Source organism: Pleurodeles waltl, chromosome 12 (assembly GCF_031143425.1).
Source record: "Pleurodeles waltl isolate 20211129_DDA chromosome 12, aPleWal1.hap1.20221129, whole genome shotgun sequence".
Taxonomy (NCBI): Eukaryota; Metazoa; Chordata; class Amphibia; order Caudata; family Salamandridae; genus Pleurodeles; species Pleurodeles waltl.
In genome coordinates, this window is record NC_090451.1 from 281,270,461 (window position 1) to 281,293,284 (window position 22,824).

General features: G+C 48.8%; 1 protein-coding gene across 3 annotated transcripts in view; it reads right to left on the bottom strand.

Annotated features, from left to right (window-relative positions):
* DNAAF1 (dynein axonemal assembly factor 1) overlaps positions 1-22,824 on the bottom strand; it is a 319,527-nt gene that overhangs the window by 145,392 nt on the left and 151,311 nt on the right. The gene's annotated exons all lie outside the window — the stretch shown is intronic.

The following is a 22,824-nucleotide window of genomic DNA, read 5'->3' on the forward strand; positions in this document are numbered from 1 at the left end:
ACGAACAATCATTTTTTCAGTAGGAAGCCACATTTAGAGGGCTATGCGTTTTTCAAACTTTTTGAGATATTGGTCAAGTACCCTCCAAAAATGCTTATAATCAAGAGTGCTTTCCTCCCCGTTATTGGGAAATCAATGGTTACTTGGTAGTATTCATGGCAGTGCTGTGCTTAAGCACTGAGGCCGTCATTACAACGCTGGTGGTCTACAGACCGCCAGAGTCACAGTGGTAGTCTGACCACCGCCAAAGCAGTAGTCCGACCACACAGCTTACTTTAGGATATTGTAGAATGCTCTCAAACGACTTGATATGACATATAGTCAATACACTCAGTGACTAGCCATATTTACATCTGCGTAAAATGAATACATAATTTCTTTAAACTTTTTGTTGAAATGTTTTGTTTTACAAAAGCAGTAATCCTAGTGTATTCCTGGATCAAGCTATGACTTCCAACTCTTTAGGATCATCCACACATTAGGTGCTCAAAAGCGTAGTTAGCTGTGGTAGATGTTATCCAAAGGGGAAGGTTTTGGCTGTCCTCATGAGACTGTCAGTTTAGGTCTTACTACAGATTTTATTTATTTTGCAAGTCAATGGAAAGAGGTACTAGACAGACAAATATGATGTCTCAAGCCCGCAATGTGTAGCAAATCTGCATTTTCTGTATGGTGACCACAGATTTTTTCACATTTTTCTAGACTGTATTTTTGATGGCTTTTGGATTCTATGCACTTTACCAGTGCTAAACAAGAGTAAAGTGTCTGTTATTATATTCCAATTCATGTGCTGTTTAAAAGCACTTCAGTGATACATGGCAAGGAAAATGCATTTGCTAAATAAGAAAATACTATTTGTATATATCCATGCCACCTCTAAACACTGCATTGTAAACCCACAAGGCAGGGTGCTAATGAACAAGTTACCTACCTTCGGTAACGCTTTTTCTGGTGGATACACTAGCTACCTGTGGATTCCTCACCTTATGAATTCTCCCAATGCGCCGGCATTCGACGGAAAATATTCTTCCCAGCTCTCCACGTCGACGAGGATGTCACAATTGCACAGCTCCGCACGCAACTCCGTCCGACGTCACCATGACAATAAGAGGTCCTCGCTGGCGTGCTGACGTCAGTTTCACCCATTTTTTGCGTGCCTTTGAGGCGAACAGGTGACAACCGACCTCACGATAGCTCAAATAAATACATACATAAAACCATATTGATGTAACGCAAATACAACAATCCTTTATATATAAAATTATCAAAACATATATACACTTGTAATACAGAAGTCTTGGTATGACCAGACAGGCAACGGGGAGGCGGGTGGGACTGTGAGGTATACAGGTAGCTAGTGTACCCACCAGAAAAAGCGTTACCAAAGGTAAGTAACTTGCTCTTCTGATGGATACAACTACCTGAAACACAGAATGAGCAAAATGGCCGTCCCTCCTAACTTCCGCATCCAAGCAATAATGCTTCGCGAAAGTATGGAGGGAAGCTCAAGTTGCTGCCTTGCAAATATCCACCACCGAAACACCTCTAGCCAGGGCCAATTTAGCCCTGGTAGAATGGGCTCTAATACCCTCAGGAGGAACCTTCTTTGCCAACGCGTGACAGATCTTAATGCAAAGAATGACCCACCTGGATAAAGTCCTTTTATGGACCGCTCTGCCCTTCCTCTTTCCTATATATCCAACGAAGAGTTGATCCTCCAATCGAAAGTCTTTTGTTCTCTCAATACAATAACTGAGAGCCCTTCTGGGGTCCAAACGATGGAGTCTCTCTTTCTTCAAGGATAAGGAGGAGGGTAAAAAGATGGAAGGGTAATAGATTGCCCCATAAGTAAAGGAGTGACAACCTTAGGGAGAAAAGTCGCCCTGGTTTTCAGCACCACTTTGTCAGCAAAGAATGTAGTAAAGGGAGGTTTAACACTCAGGGCCTGAAGTTCACTCACACGCCTAGCAGACGTAATAGCTATCAGGAACACTGTCTTAAGAACCAATAACCTTAAAGGACAAGAATTCATGGGTTCAAAAGGTGAACCCATTAAAAAAGTCAAAACCAGATTTAAGTCCCACTGAGGCATAAGCAACGGAGTTGGAGGAAATGTATTTGTTAAACCTTTCAAGAACCTAACAACAATAGGTGATTTGAACAAGGAAGGTTGATCCGGAAGGCAAAGAAAGGCTGACAGTGCTGACAAATAGCCTTTGACAGTCGCAACTGCACAACCCTTCTGTGCTAAAGTTAAAGCAAACAACAGAACATCAGGCAGATGGGCTTTCAAGGGTTCAATTTGTTTCTCTCCACACCAAGCCACGAATTTTGACCACCTGCCGGCATAAACAGTCTTAGTGGAGTGTCGCCTGGCTGATCAAATAACATCCACTACCTCCGGAGGGAGAGAGAAAGAACTCGGATTGCCCCATTCAACCTCCAGGCAAGTAGGTGCAGGCTCTGGAGTTGGAGGTGTAGAAACTGCCCCTACGACTGCGAGAGGAGATCTGCCCTGAGAGGGCGACGGAGCGGAGGGCACAGTGAGAGATGGAGAAGGTCGATGTACTACACCCTTCTCGACCAATCCGGAGCCCAATCTTGGCGAATCTTCCTCAGAACCCGAGGAATCAAGAGTGTGGGGGGGAACATGTAAGGCAACTGGTCGCACCAAGACATCTGAAACGGGTCCCCCAAAGCTCCTTGCACCGGATACTTGAGGCTGCAGAATGACGGGCAGTGCCCGTTCTCCCAAGTGGCAAACAGGTCTATCCGTGGAGAACCCCACATCCGAAAGGTGTGACGGACCAGATCCGGATGGAGACACCACTCGTGATCAGCCGAGAAAACCGACTGAGACTGTCTGCATGTACGTTGAGAACCCAAGCCAGATGGTTTGCTACTATGCAACTCAGATAGTCCTTTGCCCAGGACCAGAGCCGCAGAGCCTCTCTGCAGAGAAAGTACGACCCCACTCATCCCTGCTAGTTTATATACCACATCGCAGTAGTGTTGTCCATCAAGACTTGAACTGACTGACCGCGAAGGGACGAAAGGAAGGCCTTGAGAGCCAGATGTATCGCCTGCAGTTCTAACAGATTGATATGAAAAGTCCATTCCACTGGAGACCAAAGACCTTTGATCTCCAGGTCCCCCAGATGAGCTCCCCACCCTAGAGTGGAAGCATCCGTTATGACTGTGGCCACCGAAGGCGGCAGTGAAAACGGCCTTCCTTGGGAAAGGCTGCCGTCCACAGCCTACCATCGTAGATCCGCTGCAGTGTCTCTGGAGATCGATATCGACTCCTCGAGATCCCCTTTGTGTTGAAACCACTGCCTGCGGAGGCACCATTGGAGACCCTCATGTGCCAACGTGCATGAGTGACCAACAGAATGCAAGAAGCGAACAGACCAAGCAGGCGTAGGAGCTTGAGGACTGGAACAACTGCTCCATTGTGAAACGTTGGATTAAACGCCTGAATGTCCTGCATCCGCTGAGGAGGAGGAAAGGCATGATTCAATGCTGTATCCAGTACTGCCCCTATGAACAGGAGGCGCTAAGAGGGCTCCAGGTGAGACTTGGGCATGTTTATCATAAAGCCCAGACTGAGCAACAACTAGGTTGTCATCTGCAAGTGATGCAGCATGAGCTCCGGAGACTTGGCTTTGATCAACCAATCATCCAGGTAAGGGAATACCGATATTCCCTTCCTACGGAGACTTGCTGCAAGCACCGCCATCACATTTGTGAAGACTCGAGGTGCTGAAGTAAGACCGAACGGAAGGACCGCAAACTGGTAGTGTTGCGACCCCACCACAAACCGGAGATATTTCCTGTGCGACTTGAGAATAGGGTTATGAAAGTAGGCATCCTGCAAGTCGACAGACACCATCCAATCCTCTTTGTTCAACACCAGAAGTACCTGCGCCAGAGTCAGCATCTTGAATTTCTCCTGTTTGAGGAACCATTTCAAAATCCTCAGATCCAGGATAGGTCTCAATCGACCATCCTTCTTGGGGATCAGGAAATATCTTTAATAATAACCCTGACCCCTTTTCCTGCTCCAGGACCAACTCCACTGCACCTTTTGATAACAGGATTTGAACCTCCTGCTGCAACAACAGGAGATGGTCTTCTGAACAAAATGAGGGACAGGAAGGGATGGGAGGGAGAAACTCCTGAAAAGGAAGAACATATCCTTTCCTCACAATATTTAGAACCCAGGAGTCTGATGTGGTTAACTCCCACTCGCGGAGAAAAAGAGGTAACCTTCCCCCTACAGGAGAAGTGTGGCTCAAAATGGGCAGAAAACTTCCCTTGTTGTTGTCCACCCAGAGGAAGAGGATGATGCAGGGTGCTGCTGAGTGACCCCTCTTGTCCGAACCCTCCCCGCCCTCTAAAGGATCTATATAGGAGGCTGGCTGTTGGACTGTGGTCTCCCACGGTAAACGGCTCCACACCCAAACACCCTGAACCTCCGAAAGGACCTGAAAGGGGTAGTAGTGGAAGCCTGCAGACCCAAAGACTTCATTGTGGCCCTACTGTCCTTAAAGCGCTCTAAGGCAGAGTCAGCTTTAGCTCCAAACAGCTTCTCTCCATCGAAAGGCAGGTCCAATAGAGTGGTCTGGACATCCGAAGAAAATCCAGAGGACCTCAACCATGCATGCCTCCTGGTAGCGATAGAAGTACCCATCGCCCTGGCCACTGAGTCTGTAGAATCCATACCAGACTGGATAATCTGCTTAGCCGCAGCCTGAGCGTCTGACAGGAGGTCACCGAATTTCTTTGCATCTCCTGTGGCAAGTCTGGAACCACAGCTTTAGGCGTGTCCATCAGGGCATGCACATATCTACCTAACAGCGTTTGCTGCTTACTACAGGAAGAAAAGTCTTCTTGGCCGACTGCTCCATTCTCTTGAACTCCCTGTCCGAAGGAATCATAGGGAAGGAGCCTGGTGCAGAACGTGTGGAACATGAGGCCTGAACTACCACACTCTCCGGGGTGGGATGCTTTGACAAAAATCCCTGATCTCCAGGAGCCACCCTATACCATCTTGCCACAGATCTGTTCACAGCTGGGGATGACACAGGCTTCCTCCATACCTCTAAAATAGGCTCTGTAAGAGCATCATTAAATGGGAGCAATGGTTCTGCTGAAGCCGAGGAAGAATGCAGGACCTCGGTTAAAATATTTGTTTTAACCTCAGCAGCAGGCAATGGAAGATCCAAGAAATTCGCTGCCTTCCTGACCACAGAATGGAAAGAGGCCGCTTTCTCTGTAAACTCCCCTGGAGAAGAAAGGCCCCGCTCCGGGGAAGTGTCTAGCCCACTGGCTGAGTCTAGGCCTTGATATTCCGCAATCTCTCCTTCTTCCAGTAGCTGTCTTTGGTACTCCTGTGCCTCTAAAAGCCTCAGAGCTTTTCTGCACGAACTCAACCTGGCCTCCAACCTCGGCGTTGACATAGAGTTAGCCGGCATCGATGACACCGGCTTCAAAACTGAAAGACACAGACCAGGAGAAGAAGGAGACACACTACAGTTCAATATGGATCCATCCAGTGCCAGAGCTGATCCCATCGGCGCCATGGACACCTGAAGGTTCCGTCATCGGCATCGACTGATAAGGTGATGTCATTGGCGCCGCAGGTTTATAAGGTGATGTTATCGGCGCCGTAGGCCTTTGAGGCGAGGTCATCGGTGCCGAACCGGCACCCTCAGCCGGATAAAAGGGAATGAACGGCGTTGCCCTATAAGGGGCCGGGGAGCCCAGTATAAATGCCAAAGGACATGCGGGACCAGTCGGTGCACCAGCAGGGTCCATAGCATTAAACATGTTAAACATGGCAGTTAAAAATGCAGCCGGATCCGCTCCCGGAGCCAGGAAGGCAGGATACTGCTGGTCTTCATGCGGCACTTGCACCGGCTGAGCATCTGAATCCTGCACCCAAGGGGAAAAGCAAGGACTCTCTTGAGGCGCAGCCACCTCGAAGAACGATCGCGCAGGAGAAGCCTGAGGGCTTTGAGGCTGTGGAGTCACCGTAGAACTAACCTCCCACGTCGCACGGCGCAGTCTAGATGGAGACCTGGACCTTGACCGGCTTTGAGACGAACGACACCGAGAGTCATGTCGACGCCGCTTCTTATGTTTTTTCGAAGAAGTGTAAGAAGACGATCTACGATGACTTCTATGTCCTTTCTTCGCCTTAGCCAAAAAGAGTTTGGCTTCTCTCTCCTTCAGCGCCTTCGGATTCATGCTTTGGCAGGACACACACTCCTCGATGTCATGCTCTGAACTTAAGCACCAAAGGCAATCATTGTGAGGGTCCGTAACCTACATGCGGCCCCCGCACTCCCGACAAGGCTTAAACCCCGACTTCCTAGGAGGAGACATTGTAACCAGAGACAAGAGGGAATACCTTAGAAACAGTGGCAAGAGCTAGGAGAAAACCATTAGCGTTGAAGGCACAGCAAAAAGGGAACTGACGTCAGCACGCCAGCGAGGACCTCATTGTCACGGAGTTGTGTGCGGAGCCGTGCAATTGTGACGTCCTCGTCGACGTGGAGAGCTGGAAAGAAGATTTTCCATTGAATGCTCGGACACTGGGAGAATTCATAAGGTGAGGAATCCACAGGTAGTTGTATCCATCAGAAATATCCAATTGGGCACCCTCTGGGGGTCATTACAACCCTGGCGGACGGTGTTAAAGCGGCGGTAAGACCGCCAACAGGCTGGCGGTCTTTTTTTCAGTATTATGACTATGGCTTTTACCGCCATGGCCATCCGCCGCTTTCCCGTTCCGCCCGCCAGGGTGGAGACAATTGCTGGGCTGGAGACCTGGGTCTCCAGCCCGGCGGCCGTGACAATACCGCCGCCGGTATTGTGACCCGGCTTACCGCCGTGGATTTCCAGCGGTAGGACCCGCCATGAAATCCATGGCGGTAAGCACTATCAGTGCCAGGGAATTCCTTCCCTGGCACTGATAGGGGTCTCCCCCACGCCCCACCCCAACTCCCTCCCCTACACCCCCCACCACCCCTGCCACCCCCCAAAGGTGGCAGGGCCCCCCTCCCCACCCTGACCCCCAACATACCATTACTGACACACACCCGACACGCACGCAGGCACCACCAACACACATACACGCACACACACCGACATACATGCCAACATCCACACACACACTCAGACACGTACACCCACATTCACACATTCACGCACACATCCATACAAACATACACGCACACATTTCCGAAACACGCATCACCCCCGCAAGCATACACGCACTCACACCCCCCCCCTACATGCACCCACACAACACACAACACCCCCCACCCCCCTCCCCTAACGGACGATCGACTTACCTGTTCCGTCGATCCTCCGGGAGGGGATGGGAGCCATCGGGGCAGCTCCGCCAACACCACAACGCCAACAGAACACCGCCACGCAGAATCACATGAAGTGATTAGCTCGGCGGTGTTCTGTTGGCGTGGCGGTGGAGGTGGAGCAACCTCCACTTCCCGACCGCCCGCAAGTATGGCTGCTGGCGGCTCTCCGTCGGAAAAACGACGGAGGGCAGCCAACGATCATAATACGCCGCGCGGCAAACTGCCACTACTGGCGGTCTTCCGCACAGCGGTCCCTCGGCGGTCTTCTTAAAAGACCGCCGAGGTTGTAATGACCACCTATGTATTGGGGTGGGCATGTCAGCACAGTCCAATAAAACCCAACAGCTATTTCACTTTGTAGGCAGGGCTAGACTTTTCCCTCACACACCTAGGTGGGAGAAAATATTTATTTTTCAGCTCTTCATAGGAAAGAGTTAGAAAAATGCTTCAAAGTTATTTCTTGCTTAGTTTAAATTTGAATTAATGACAGAATCACATTTTTGACTTTAACGTAGGTAGACAACAAAATTTGTAAAATGTACTTTGGCCTTCCTGAAATTAAACTGACTTAAAACCAGTTCTGCCACTCACTACACCATCAGAGCTGTTATAAACATTCTTGGCTGGGAGAGTAAACTACCTTGGCTCAGAGAACAAAGGCCTCTCTCTGAGCCTGATAAAGGCCAATGGCTGTAAACTGTTGACCACTTAGCTATCTGGGAGTGGACATGTACAGCTGGCAAAGCAAAGGAAAGCTTTCAGCTACCTCTTTTGACTTGGAGATACACCGAAGTGATTTTACTATTCATTCCCAAGACTTTCCTAAACAGTCACAGAAGGAGGGAAAACCATTTCTGACCCTGTCGCCTACGAGTGTGGCCAAGAAGCCGACGAAAGGCCTGTCTGCTTGCAGAGGGGTCCAGTGGTGTTGAACAATGGATCCTAGGTAATTTTACAGTAAGGCTAAGAAGAACTGCTACAAAATAAGGTTGTTGGACAGTGAAAATATAGTGAAGATTGGAAGGTAGATTTTTCTCCACTCACACGCTAGTGCAAAGGATAAATTTGATACCTCAACCACCACATCCTCAGAACATTCCTGGACCTGGGAAGACTTCATCTGAAAAAGAACATCCTGCTCAAAGAATAATCCTGATTTCAGACTAATGATGGAAGAAGAAGACTCTCACAAGGACTCAATGACTTCTGAATTCTGCTGGCACCCAGGGACTGGAACTGCTCACCAAAGGTCAAGTGGTTGCTTCCTGTTTTTCTGCTTCATGAACACAAAAAGTAGAACAATTCCTGACTCCAAGAGGGCCCAGTTGACTAAAGAGCACTAGACCTTGCAGGTGACCTGGCTGGCACGAGATAGCTGGTGCCCTGAAGTGTGCCCTGGGGAGTTAGGTTATCAGGATGAACCAGAAGAGGCTTCCACAAGAGTGGGAGATTTAGGGCCTGATTTAGATCTGGGCAGACAGTTACTCTGTCAAAATGATGACTGATATACTGTCAGCTGAAATACAAATCCCATAGGAAATAATAGGATTCATATTTTGGTAGATGGGATATCCTTCACCTTTGTGACAGAGTAACCAGTCTGTTGAAATCTAAATTAGACCCTAAGTCTTTTTACTTGGGCAACCCGCTTGGTGTATATGTCCTCTGCTCCATTGCTGTCATCCTGAATTAGAGCCTAGGTTCAGGTCCACCACAAACTGTTGCTTTTCCATAATGCCTGAGACTTTGTTGGAGCTTGTTGCCTTAAAACCTTTACAATCATGCCTACTGTTCCCTTTAAACTATTTTGATTACCTTGGCATCTTTCTGCTCAATAAATTTTTTCTCTTTTGGCTAAATTAGTTTGGGAATTTTATTGTGTTGTGTTTCATACTTTAAAATTGCTAGTATTACTTAAACCTAAGACATACTTATGTGGAAACTGCGTGCTGCTTGTGTCATAGTTACCTTGGCTTGAACAGAATTTCTCTCAGAATTATGTTTTGACCTAACCAGTAGGTTAACTGTGCTGGCAGTGGTACCCCCTCCCAAATTAATAATAAACCCATTTTGAACACTATGACATGTCTCTTCTGCCCTAACTTCTCACTTGACTTTGGTTAAGGATTACATCTAGGTGATTTCAAAATCCTGTGCTGGAAAAACTTCAACATCCACCACCCCTACCTACACTGAAACAAAGGTTCCAACCCAAGTTCCAGGGTGGCATTAAGATGCCTTAGGGCCCATACACACTGTCTTGGTACCTAGTAAATTGTCTGCCAATGATCCTTCATTTAGGAATGTGGAAGAACTGAAAAGGTCAGAAGGAGAATATATGAACTCCTATGTGGCTATGCGGTTCCATGTCAAGTCACACATTCAAATGCTGGCACAGGGCTATGACCCGTTTCTCCACTCACAAGGGGTTCCTAACATCAGAGGTCTGTATCTAGGGCCTGGCCAGTGGAACATAATGTTTACAGCTATCAGGGTGACTTATGTGGTTTGACTGTGATCTAGGGTGAGGGTCCAACCACATCTTCAAATCTCAATTTATTCGGAATTATTAGGCCTAGAAACTAAATTCTAATGGTCTTACAATCAGGGAACCAACCTCCACCAACAAAACGATCAGTCTTTGTTGTGAAGAGGAAATTCCTATGTGTCACTCTGCAGCTGGAAACAGGCAGAGGAATGATCTTGCAACACTAGAGATGGCACCTCTGCTCCTCGATACTTTGGTCACACAGTTACTTCTTAGGCTGACAGCATCAGTTGGGCATATCCCAAGATCCTCCTATTCTGAGGTCTATTGTCCTCCATGCCCACTAGTAATGTGTCTGCTTTCCTCAGGTCACAGTGAGCCCAGCTAAATTCCTTGGTCTGTTACTGAATTCGAAGAACAGAGTAACCAGCTGGGCCCTTTTTCTGGCAGACATTTAACTGGGTTGAGATATAAAAGGTACTCTTGCAAAGTGCAGATGAAGTGAAACTACTGGCTTTATGGAGGTGAGTGCATATTCTTCCTTGGGGACACCAGATAGAAAACAGGAGCAAGTGAAAGACAACCTACCTTTAATATGGCACTCTCCCTTAATAAGGAGTGCTTTACGGTCAGCTTTTGCAGAACCGAGAAAAGGAGGGGCGAGCAGTTAGTACAGCTAGTTAAGCAATAGAGTATTTGCTTTAACTGATTTTAGGGGTGTTTAGTTCCTCAGCCTCCCAGGCAATAAGCAGGAGAACAATTGAATGAGAGAGGAGAGTTCAGTGGCTATGGTAGACAGACACTGGCTTGGCATAGTGGAATGCATATATTCCCCAGACCACAAAGTACTTGAGAATCTCAGAGCAAGGTCCAATGAACAATGTGCATAGATGTAGTCATAATCACACCAAAATTAAAACATACTACTGGACAGCCAGTATTTTGTCCAGACCCTCAACAATGTAGTCTATTGACAAAATTGATTCTGCACATTGTCTACCAGCATACCACTGATGTGGAGCATGCCACAAACACCCAACACAAGTTGCCCCAGGACAAAAGAAACACTTTTGGGAGCTTTGAGAAGATTCTAGAAGGCCAACTCTCCACTAGAGCGCAGGTGAAAATGCCATCTCTCCTGAATGCAATTCAGCTAGTATTTACATTCCAGACTCACAAAAGTCTATTAAGAAAGGGAAGATTCCCCATTAACAATGTGTAATGGTATACTCTAAATGCACTCCTTCAGCAGAGCCTATAACTGTGTGATAAGGTGGGTAAAACAATTCAAGCATCGCACCAATCATTTTTTTGTATACTTCTGTGTGATATCCTAAATGAAACAGATATTGCCAGACATGGGTCCCATGCTCACTGAGCCACTGGAATGATGCTGGACCCTACTGGCTGCATCCTAGTGATGAGGCCCAACCAGCCTGAAACCAAGGGTTTTCGTATTTTCCAGATAAGAGGAGACCTTGCATGGTTGTTTAGGCTAGATTGTTCCTATAGGGGCAGCAATAGCAAGGTTATTTGCATGTGGTTGGTGGCATAGTTGGTAAAAAACGATAGACTGAGATGCAGCCTGGGTAATTATCAGTGATTAATTGAAGCATTCCACCTATTACTTTCTTGAATATGTTACAAATGTTATTACGTCAATAAAACATGGAAAAAACAGGGCATGCAGAAAACATTGAAAAGTGGCAGGGTGGCCCAGATTTATTAGCCATGTAAGAACGGTTTTCCAAACATTAATATGGTCAGCTCATTTTTCCAGTGCCTCTGACTGTAGGGAAACTTAGAGAATCTAAAGAATAATGTTTACAGGTAACTTACTTCTCCTTCTCCAGCACAGGATACCCCTTTGATTTGTAAAATGTGGACTAAACTACATAACAGTCATTTTCCAAAGGGAAAGGGAAAAAGGAAGTTTACAATAAATTATTCATAAGGAGTACTCAACCCACCTAAATACTAGTTTAAATAGTCATCCAAATTCAAGCATCAGTGAATAAATGTACAGATATCCAATCTATGACGCTGTAGATTCTTATTAAAACACCATGTTACCTGCATCTGTCTCTCTCTGATTATTCTTTTAGTAGGGCTGATTACAGCCAGGTACAGGAACTGCACACGTTTGAGCCCCTGTTGTAGGTGCTCCAGGTTGAAGACAATCCCAGTGGTAGCTGGGGCTGCAACTACAGTGATGTTTGTGGGCCCAAATGGGGTTGCACGCACCTACCACTGGTTGAATTAGGACCACAACAGCTGTGACCACCATCATCCTGACCTTGTCTGTAAATGTTCTTGGACCTGGAGAGGTTGCAAACCTTCAAGACCACCCCAGTCGGCTCTACTCCTTGCCTGCCCAACGGGCTCCACAGACTGCCATTCGGCAGGCGTTCTGTTGGCCGTGACCTGCATCAGACTTCCTTAGCCAAACTGACATAGTACTTGATATGGTCCTCACAGTAGGCAAGCGGAAGCGCCACCAGATAAAAGAAAGGCAAACAAGGACTTAAATATGACACTGTTCCAAAGGAGGGAGGAGTAAAGAGTGAGTGTGCATTTGATTGTGAGCCAGAGAGTTGCACCTGTGTTTGATTCATGACATATCCAGATTTCCCTAGGGGCATGGAGCAGCCCAAAAGTAGGGGATTACCCTTGAGGGAATAACACAGGCAGTAGGGACAGGGCAACGCCTTGAGGAAGAAACTCATCTAGGGACGCAAGTATGACCACTGGAATTGTGTAGCATTTGCTACAAGCGTGGTCCAAGTATTGTGTTTCTTTGGAAAAACAAGCACTGGGATAGATATGGGAAATGTTGTATCTGTTGGTTTATTGTTGAGTACTGAGCTCAAGCACCCCACACTAAGCCCCCAGATGCCTGCATTTGCTCGCACTCGCTATTCTGAGTGTCAAGAAGGGGTTTAGGTTAGGTCCAGTTTGCAAAGCCAGAATAGGCAGGACCCCAGGACATTCCTGGAAGTCAGCCTCAAATGCTATCATAGACGCCCAGTAGCCCCTTCCTGCCATGTGTGCCGCACCGATAGGGTCTGATAGCAGTCACCTTGACCCTGCTTCTGCAGGCAGGTCGCTCCCCGCACCGCCGCCCGCGCCACCTCCTCACCATCTTTTTCTTTTTGCAATTCCCCGCCGCGGCGTCCCCTGCGGCCCCTCCCGCCTCCCCCTCCTCCGCACCGTCTTTTTCTTTTTCTATTTCCCGCTGCTGCGTCCCCTGCGGCCCCTCCCACCTCCCCCCTCCTCCTCACCGTCTTTTTCTTTTTGCAATCGCCCGCTGCTGCCTCCCCTGCGGCCCCTACCGCCTCCCCCCTCCTCCTCACCGTCTTTTTCTTTTTGCAATTCCCCGCCGCTGCTTCCCCTGCGGCCCCTCCCGCCTCCCCCCTCCTCCTCACCGTCTTTTTCTTTTTGCAATTCCCCGCTGATGCGTCCCCTGCGGCCCCTCCCGCCTCTCCCCTCCTCCTCACCGTCTTTTTCTTTTTGCAATTCCCCGCCGCTGCCTTCCCCTGCGGCCCCACCCCCCCAGCCTTCCCATTCAACAAGCCCTCCCTCCTCCCAGCTGCCACTCCCACTCTCCCCTCCTTTTATGGCAGCTACGGAGCGGCCGCACTTCGGACGCGCCGGAGGCGCACCAAAGGCAAGCCCGTCTGCGCCCATCCGCGCCAAGACCGCGCCCAGCGCCAGTCCCCCTGACCCTCTCAGACACACCTACTCCCCCCTCACCCTCCACTCACTCAACCCAGGCCTCGGCCCCACGTGCACCCCTTCTAGCCCCACACACACTCATGGCCCCTTCACCTGCCACACCTGTCATTTCTCCTGCTCCTCATCCCTCACACCACACACTAACCATAGTGACCCCACATTCAACAAACACAACACCCCCAACGCAATACTCACCTGCTCTGCCCCACCCCCGCTGCACACCAGCCCACAACCAGAATACACCCGCAACAACACCCTCATGCACCACCCCAATACCACCCACCACAACCACTTCAACTGCCTGCTCCTCAACACCCACTCCCTTCACAAACATGCCATAGAACTCTGGGACCTCATCACATCACACTCACCTGACATCACCTTCTTCACGGAAACCTGGACCAACCCCTCCTCAGAACCCGACATAGCCATCGCCACCCCCAAGGGATACAAACTCCAACGCAAAGACCGCCTCAACATCCCAGGTGGTGGCATCGCCATCCTACACAGGGACACCATCAAAGTCACCACCAGCTCCCAAGACACTATAGACAACACAGAAAAACAACTCCACCCTCAGAGGTACATTAATCTACAGACCACCAGGACCATGCCCCGCCTTCTGCGACACCATCAGCTTGCACGCCCTCACCTCCACAGACTACATCCTCCTCAGTGATTTCAACTTTCACTTGGAAAACCTACAAGACCACAACTCTATCTCCCTCATAGACAACCTCACCAACCTCAGACTCAAACAACTGGTCACCGCACCCACCCACTCAGCAGGACACACGCTCAACGCAATTTTCACCTCAAGCCAACACATAGCCTACACCCACACCACCAAACTCCTCTGGACTGACCACCACTGCGTCCACTTCTCCTTCACCAAACCTCCACACACCACCATCAACACACCACACCCTACCGCATGTGGGACAAGATCCCCACAGAACGACTAAATTCCCAACTGGCCCACAACCCCCGCCACGCTAACGAACCCAACACAGGAACACATAACCTCTCCAAATGGATCACCACCTGCGCTGACACACTAGCCCCCCTCAGAAAACACATCGCCACCCGCAACATCAAGAACGCCCCATGGTTAACCCCTGAACTCCAAGCGCAAATGCCGCCAAGCTGAGAAAATATGGCGACTAGAACCCTTTACAACCAACTTCTCCACCCTCAAAACCACCATTCGCACCCATCACCAACTCATATGCACTGCCAAAAGAGATCACTACAAGACACACCTTGACCACAACTCTCAAAACAGCAAAGAACTCTTCACCATCATTAATGAACTTGCCAAACCCAAAGCCAGCAACATAGACCCCTCACACACACAGCCCCATGTGCACCCTTTCCAACCACTTCCTCCACAAAATCCTGGACATCCACAACAGCTTCATACCACACACACCCCTCACTCACCCAACCCAACCCCCACTCATGACCCCCCCCACTACACTCACCACCTGGGCCCCCACCACACACAAAGAAAACAAAAAAACCATGAACTCCATCCACTCCAGATCCCCCTCTGAACCCTGCCCACATTGCATCTACAACAAAGCCAGCCCAACCATCACCCCCATACTCTGCAACATAATCAACTCCTCTTTCGACTCCGCCACCTACCCAGACCCCTGGAAGCACGTGGAAATCACCACTCCAACTACTACCCCATCTCCCTCCTCCCTTTCCCCGCCAAGGTTGCCGAGAAACTAGTCAACACCCGCCTATCCCACTTCCTCGAAGCAAACAACACTCTTAACCCCTCAAAATCCGGGTTCCACAAGAACCACAGCACGGAAACTGCCCTCATTGCATGCACTGACGCAATCAGGACCAAAATCTTCAAAGGCGAGACTGTTGCACTCATCCTCCTAGATCTCTCCGCAGCCTTTGACACCGTCTGCAACCACACACTCCGCACACACCTCCACAACATAGGAATTCACCACAAAGCCTTAGACTGGCTCACCTCCTTCCTCACCGACCGGACCCAGAGAGTCCACCTTCCAACCTTCCACTCCAACACTACCAAGATCATCTGCGGAGTCCCCCAAGGGTCCTCCCTCAGCCCCACACTCTTCAACATCTACATGATTCCCCTAGCCAACATCCTCCGAGCACACGGAATCACTATCCTCTCCTACGCAGATGACACCCAACTCATCCTCTCCCTCACCCGCAACCCCTCCACTGCCAAAACCAACCTACACGCTGCTCTCCTCGACACCGCCAACTGGATGACAACTAATCACCTCAAGCTCAACTCCAACAAAACCGAGATCATCATCTTCGGCCCCAACAAAACCACATGGGATGACTCCTGGTGGCCCACCGCCCTATGCCCCGCACCCACCCCGCATACCACGCACGCAACCTCGGCATCATCCTGGACCCCTCCCTCTCCATGACACAGCAAATCAATGCTCTAACCTCCTCCTGTTTCCACACACTCCGCACTCTAAAAAAAATCCTTCAAATTGATTCCCCCAGAGACCAGGAAGACAACGACAGTCACCCATGCACTCATCAGCAGCAGACTAGACTACGGTAACGCCCTCTACGACGGCACCACATTCAAACTCAAACGCAAACTCCAGAGAATCCAGAACTCAGCCGCACGCCTCATCCTTGGCCTCCCCTGCCACGAACAAATCTCACCACACCTCAAATCTCTTCACTGGCTCCCCACAGACAAGAGAATCACATTCAAGAGAATCACATTCAAGATCCTCATCCACACACACAAATCCCTCCACCACACCGGCCCAACCTGCCTCAACGAAAGAGTAAACTTCCACACTCCCACACGCAACCTCCGATCAGCCGACCTCGCCCTAGCCACAGTCCCCTGCATCCAACGCACCACCACAGGAGGCAGGTCCTTCTCCTACCTCGTCCCCAAACCTGGAACTCCCTCCCCACCAACCTTCGCAGAACCAAAGACCTCCTGCTCTTCAGAAAGAACCTCAAGACATGGTTGTTCGAACAGTGATCCTTCCTTCAAATCCCCCCCCCCGCCAGCGCCTTGAGACCCTCACGGGTGAGTAGCGCGCTCTATAAATTTTTTGATTGATTGATTGAGACACCTCAGCTTTTCCCTGCTAGATGGTGCTTTCTGAAAAAACAACACTTTGGAAATATTCAGGTACAATTTTAATACCCTTTTCACTTCACATGTATGTGCACCTGGTCATCAAGAGGGGATTTTATGGTCTTTCAGGGGCACTATTCCTGCTTTCATTTTTAGGTTAGTGCACTACATAAGTGGTGTCTTGGCCAAATGTACTTTGCTTTTTAGATGTGGGTGATATAAGCATTTAAAACTTCATAAATCACCACATTAATACAACCAGAAACATTTTAGTTGAGGTGTCATCTATAAATACGGAAACGATGGCAAAGTACCTAATACTAAATAGCGATGAAATTGAAGGAGATCTTTGTCCAGAAGAAGGGAAGGTAAAATGTCTCTTGGAATGGGTTACTGCTGTGAACAGCTTCTGAGACATTTGTTTTTGTTTGTGTTTATTTCCTTCCATTGAACGGGGTCCCCAAGATCAATGGAACATTGGCGACGATGTTTATGATGCCTAACCATGGAAATACACGTGTGAGTTTTTTGTTAATCACAACACTACTTGTAGTTTCTGAATAATTTTCAGCATATTCCTCCAGCAATGGTAACAACAAACTAGTCAACCGTACTGATTTTATTTTTTGTGTGTTTTCAACACTTTTTATTGGTTTTGAATATGCAAAAGAGAATACACAACATTTCCCCTCAGGGAGGGCATTAAGATTCAGTTATGGCGAATTATAGCAGTTTTTGAAAGCAGTGTATCTATTTGTTAAATGTTTAATCATCATCTGGTGTGAGTAATAGCGCTTGACACCTTCTGTCTGTTGCTGTAGTGTATGCCTCTCCCGGAGGGGATCCAAACTCCCCCCTGGCCTTCCTAGTTGCAGCTTGAGTGCCTGGGTTGTGCTATGTTGTATTGAGTGTCTGGGAGACTGTAGCCTCTTATGAAGCGACTGATTCTGTGTCTCGTTCGAATATGTGGTCAGTGTATGGGTGTAGTATTGCTTTCTTATGAAGTGAGTGGTTTCGGGGGCCTGCGCTACCAGACCAGTAGCCCTTCGAAGTGATCATGAGTCTAGAGCCTCCTCTCCCTGTTGTTCCTAGTCATCTACCAGTGTGCTGCAAGCCCTATTCCTTTCCAAGGGACCTTGGCGCCTCCGTGCCTCCCAGTGTCTAATTGTCTCCTTGGGTTTAGCCCATTTGAGGACCTCCCTTCTCCACGTTTGCACCCGTGGTCCTGTTGCTGCTTTCCACATCATTGCTATCTCTCTTTTGGCCAAAACTAGGGCCAAATCTTGAAATTGATTAGTGTATTTATGTTTGGGTTGATGTCGATATCCACCTAGTAAGCAGTGTCTAGGGTCCTCAGGTACTTCTCGGCCAATGAGGTCAGAAAGGAGCTGTGTTATCTCATGCCAGTATTCCTGTAGATTTGGGCAGACCCAGAACATGTGGATAAATTCAGCCCCTTCTTCGTGGCCTCTAGGACAACCAGCCCCAATGGCCCCAAAGTGTCTCTTGATTCTGCCAGGAGTCAAATATGCTCTGTGTAGGACATATGTGTTGATAAATTTAAATCAAGCGTTCCTAGAAGCTTTCGGGATCCAGGTCAGTATTTCCTCCCAGTCCCTGTCCTCTATGGCAGATGGCAGATCTGTTTCCCACTTTTTTTTTTTTTTTTTAGATCTGTCAGTGGGTGTGTGATTGTAGTTCGTGTTTTTCTGTAAAGGTGGGTCACTACTCTATGTGTCCCTGTGGCGCTTACTAGGTATTGTGTTATCTCTGAGGTAGGGGGTTCCGTGTTCCCGGTGTGCCAGTGCCTGCCCATCATATTGGTAATTGCTCTGTGAAGTAGGAAATTCCCTGCTGGAATCTGGTAGCGACTTCGAAAGTCCTTGAAGGGCAGCAGGGAGTCAGCCTTGTATAAGGCGCCCAGGGTGGTGGCTCCTGCCCTCTCCCAATTCCTTATTCCACTCCAGTTTCCCTTATGTGGGAGTATTAATAGGCATTGCATCTGTGTCTCAGGTGCATAAGGTCTGGGGCATTTTATCTTACGTAGGTGGCGCCTCCAACATTTATGGATCCCTACCAGTGCCTGGGGTCTAGGGGATGCAGGTGGTCCGAGGCCCATGATGACTCTAATCAATGATGGTAATTCAGGAGTAAAGAGCAATGCTTCGTGTCCGGACGTCATGCAGTTTGACATCTACCTGGTTAGCCATTGGAGTTGGCCTGCTAAATAATAAGCCTCAAAATCCGGGACAGCCAAGCCTCCCTCTTCAGTAGTCCTTCGCATCACTGTAAGCAATAGCTTCCTCCTGCCCGCCCCCCCATATAAATCCCGTGGTCCTGGAATTCAGGTCTTTAAAGAAACTCTCTGGGATCCGCACTGGTAGGGTCGTGAAAAAATATAATAATCTGGGGAGGGTAATCATCTTCAGTAGTGCCACTCTGCCTGCGACCGAGATAGGTAGGGTAGCCCAAAACCTCATGCCCCTCAGCACCTGCTGAAGATTACCGTCGAATAGATTCTGGTCATCGTGGTACACGTAGAACCCTAAGTATTTTAAGCATCTGGGCTCCCATTGTAACTCTCCTATAGCCGGGGGAGGGTTCCTGCCCTCCTTAGTTGGAAATAGACTGGACTTCAGCCAGATCACTCTCAACCCAGACAGATCACCGAAGTCCTTGAGCAACTTCTGGGCACCCTGCAGATCACTCTCTGTGTCCTTCAGGAAGAGTAAGATGTAATCCGCGTACAAGGCTATATGATGAGTCTGATCTGCAAAGTGATACCCCTGTATGCTCTGCCCTCCCGAGCCCTGCAGGCCAATGGCTCGATTGCTAGTGCGAATAGTAGGGGGGAGAGAGGACAGCCCTGGCTAGTTCCCCTCACCACCTCATAACTGTCAGAGATGGTGGTGCCCGTTCGGACTCTAGTCGCCGGCCTAAAATACAGTAGTTTTGTCCAGGCTATAAAACGGTCTCCTACCTCAAACTTGTGGAGTACCTCATATAGGTAACGCCACTCCAGGCTGTCAAATGCTTTTTCAAAATCAATGGCAAAAACTGCCGCCCTATCTTTATCATATCCATCCCTAAGCAGCAGGGCTAGGAGGCGTTGTATGTTCTGTGCGGTTTGGCGTCCTGGAATAAATCGAGCCTGGTCTGTATGTATCAAATGAGGCATGTGGCGCTAATATTTTACTCAGTATTTTATAGTCTGCGTCGACAGCGGACAGTAAGAAGCCATGTCTGTCGGAGTCCTCCCCGGCTTCAAGAGTGGTATATTCAAGGTTTCTCGAGCAGACATAGGGAAGGTCCGGCTCTCAAATGCCGCCTCAAAAAGCGTTACTATTCTAGGCCCTAGCTTGGATACATAGGGCGAGTAGAATTCTTTTGGGAGCCCACCTGGGCCAGGCGTTTTATTGTGTGCAGTAGAAGTTATAGCCTCTTTCACCTACCGCCACTGTGATCAATGCTCCCAGCGCAGTTGCTTCTAAGGCTGACACCGGGAAGTGGCAAATGGCGCAGGAAGGCCTGTATTTCCTCGGGTGGGGGATGTACCTTGCTAGTGTAGAGATCTGCATAATATTTCCGAAATTCTTCATTGATAGCTGATTGGGAGTTAATACAAATGCCTCCAGGTTGTGTGAGTTCAACTATTACCGAGCCTCTCTTTGCTGGGTTCGCCAGCCATGCCAGTAGTGAGCCCGCTTGGTCAACCTCTGCACGTGTTCGTATCAGAAAGGCCCTATAGTCGTAACAGCGCAACCGATCAGTTGCTGTGATAGTTTTTTTGTGCACTGATGCGAGCGATGCTCTCAGGTCTGGAGTCTTGGGGTATTGTTGCTCCAACTCTCTCTGGTTGTGTTCGGCTTTCTCAATGTCGTGCAACAGGGCACGTCTCTCTCCAGCTACCGCGGAAAGACATTTCCCTCTAATGACCGCCTTGAACGTGTCCCATTCTACTATTGTGGAAGTAGTCGACCCCTCGTTAGTTTCGAAGTAGGTGTCTATTTCCAGGCCAATAGTGTGTTTAAACGCCTCGTCCTCCAACATAGCAGGCTGAAATCGCCAAGTCGGTATTGGTTTCCTCGTTCGGGACCAATTCAGACTAAGAAAGAGTGGGTTGTGGTCTGAGATCGTGCGAGTAAGGTATTCGCTCGCATGCATTAGCCCATGTATCTCTGGTGAGGAGAGAAAGGAATCTAACCTGTCATGTAGATCGTGCATGGGAGAGTAATATGAATAGTCTCGGTCTGTTGCATTTTGGGCGCGCCAAGTGTCTACCAGTCTCCAGTTTTGTTGCCATGTCCGGAATGAGTGAGACGTTCGGATGGTTAGGGAGGAAGGTAGGGGGGTGTGACCTATCCATTGTTATATCTGCTATTCAGTTGGAGTCTCCGCCTAAGACTTTCGGCCCCATTAGGAGTCCTGCCAGCTTTGATGACAAGGAGGTCAGAAATTCTCCTTGATCTGAGTTGGGACCATATACACTATCATTACACATGGAGAGAGGAAGAGGGAGGAGGGGAGATAAATATGGAGGAACACTCCGTACTTAGCTCCCTATAATTCAAAATACACACGAAAGTACGGGGTTCTCTAAAAGAGGACGTCGCGGATATTAGCGTAGCCCTGGGTTGTATGTATTCCTATTTGGAAGGGTAAAGTCAGTGGAATGTCAGTTGGAAATTGCCGAGTACATATACGGAGAGGAACAACGGGGGGTGGGAAGAAAGGGATTTCCTTTTACGGACTAGGTGGTCTCACACACTATATAGTGTCATGCTTCATCATTTGACCACCTAGACCCACCCAGGTAGGACAGTGCCACCTGGGCGGACTCAACCTCACTGTTAAAGGAACAGGAGGGAGTGCGTAAATAAACTTGTTTCTGGAAAGATCGGGATCCAGCTAATCTACTGAAAAAACTAAAAACACCTAAGCAGACACCTGTGAAGAGCAACAAATTTAATGGTGGTGTCTGACTGGTGTAGTTAAAAAGGGGGGTTGGGACACCTCTGTGAGAACAAGGACTCACAGGGTCACCTAACTAATTAATAGCCAACATGTTTCTGCCCTCAGAAGTGAGCCAATGAAGGTCTCGGGGCATTCGTCAGGGCCTAGGATCCCTACGTCTCACGTTGGAGGAAAATACTCTATGGGGAAATCAAAGAGTGAAAAAATTAAAAATGAATGATCTACCTTACCCAAGGAATTACCTTGAGGCGGCCTATGGGGGAAAAACAAATAATTAGCACACTGGTGGCACACAGCACTGCAAAACCAACCAATTACACACGTGTCAAGGGGATGCATTCATGCACGAAACACATATGTTCAAAAAGGTAAAATACATGCGTGGAGTGACTGAGTGGGTATATCTACACAAGTGGACAGTCCTATCACTGCAGGGAATTATAGTTCTTACCCTTTTCTTAGAGGCTGCTAGCCTCTGGTATCCAGGAGGGGGAGTGTCCCCTTATAGTCACACACTAAGGGAAAGAGATGAACATAAAGACGAAGTGAGGAGAGAAACAGAAGTAGGCAGAATAGATACAGAGGGAGCATTAGGGGGGGAGCAAGTTCCCATTAGGAACCCACTATTGCTGGTAGAAAAATACTGGTTAAGAGAAACCGAAGTGGCTATAGACAATAAACATAAAAAGTAAGATTAAAAGCAATAAGGGCTTATCTGTGCTGCCTGTGATCCGGTATGCCACTCACTACATCAAAGGGGACGCTCGCCGTGCGCCTATTTCGTCCTCTCCTTGGACCGCTTGAGACAAGTGGCTGAGGGAGAACGGTCTATTTATGGCTGTAAGATATTCCAGGTGCGCCCTGTTAGCGCGTTAATTGGAGTTCAATTGAGGTTAATCACCGCCGCGGGCCTCGTTGCGTTGCTAGCCTCGATATGATTGCCGTAATGGCGGGCGCACCGGCAAAGCCGGGGCGCCGGCATGAATGTGATCGAGTGCAAGGGCGGGCCTCTTTTCGTTGATGGCCTCGATGTGCTTTACCGCACCCGCGGGTACCCCAGCTGAGCCGGGGCGCCGGCATGAATGCGGGCGAGTGCAAGGGTGGAGCCCGAGCCGGAAGATTCC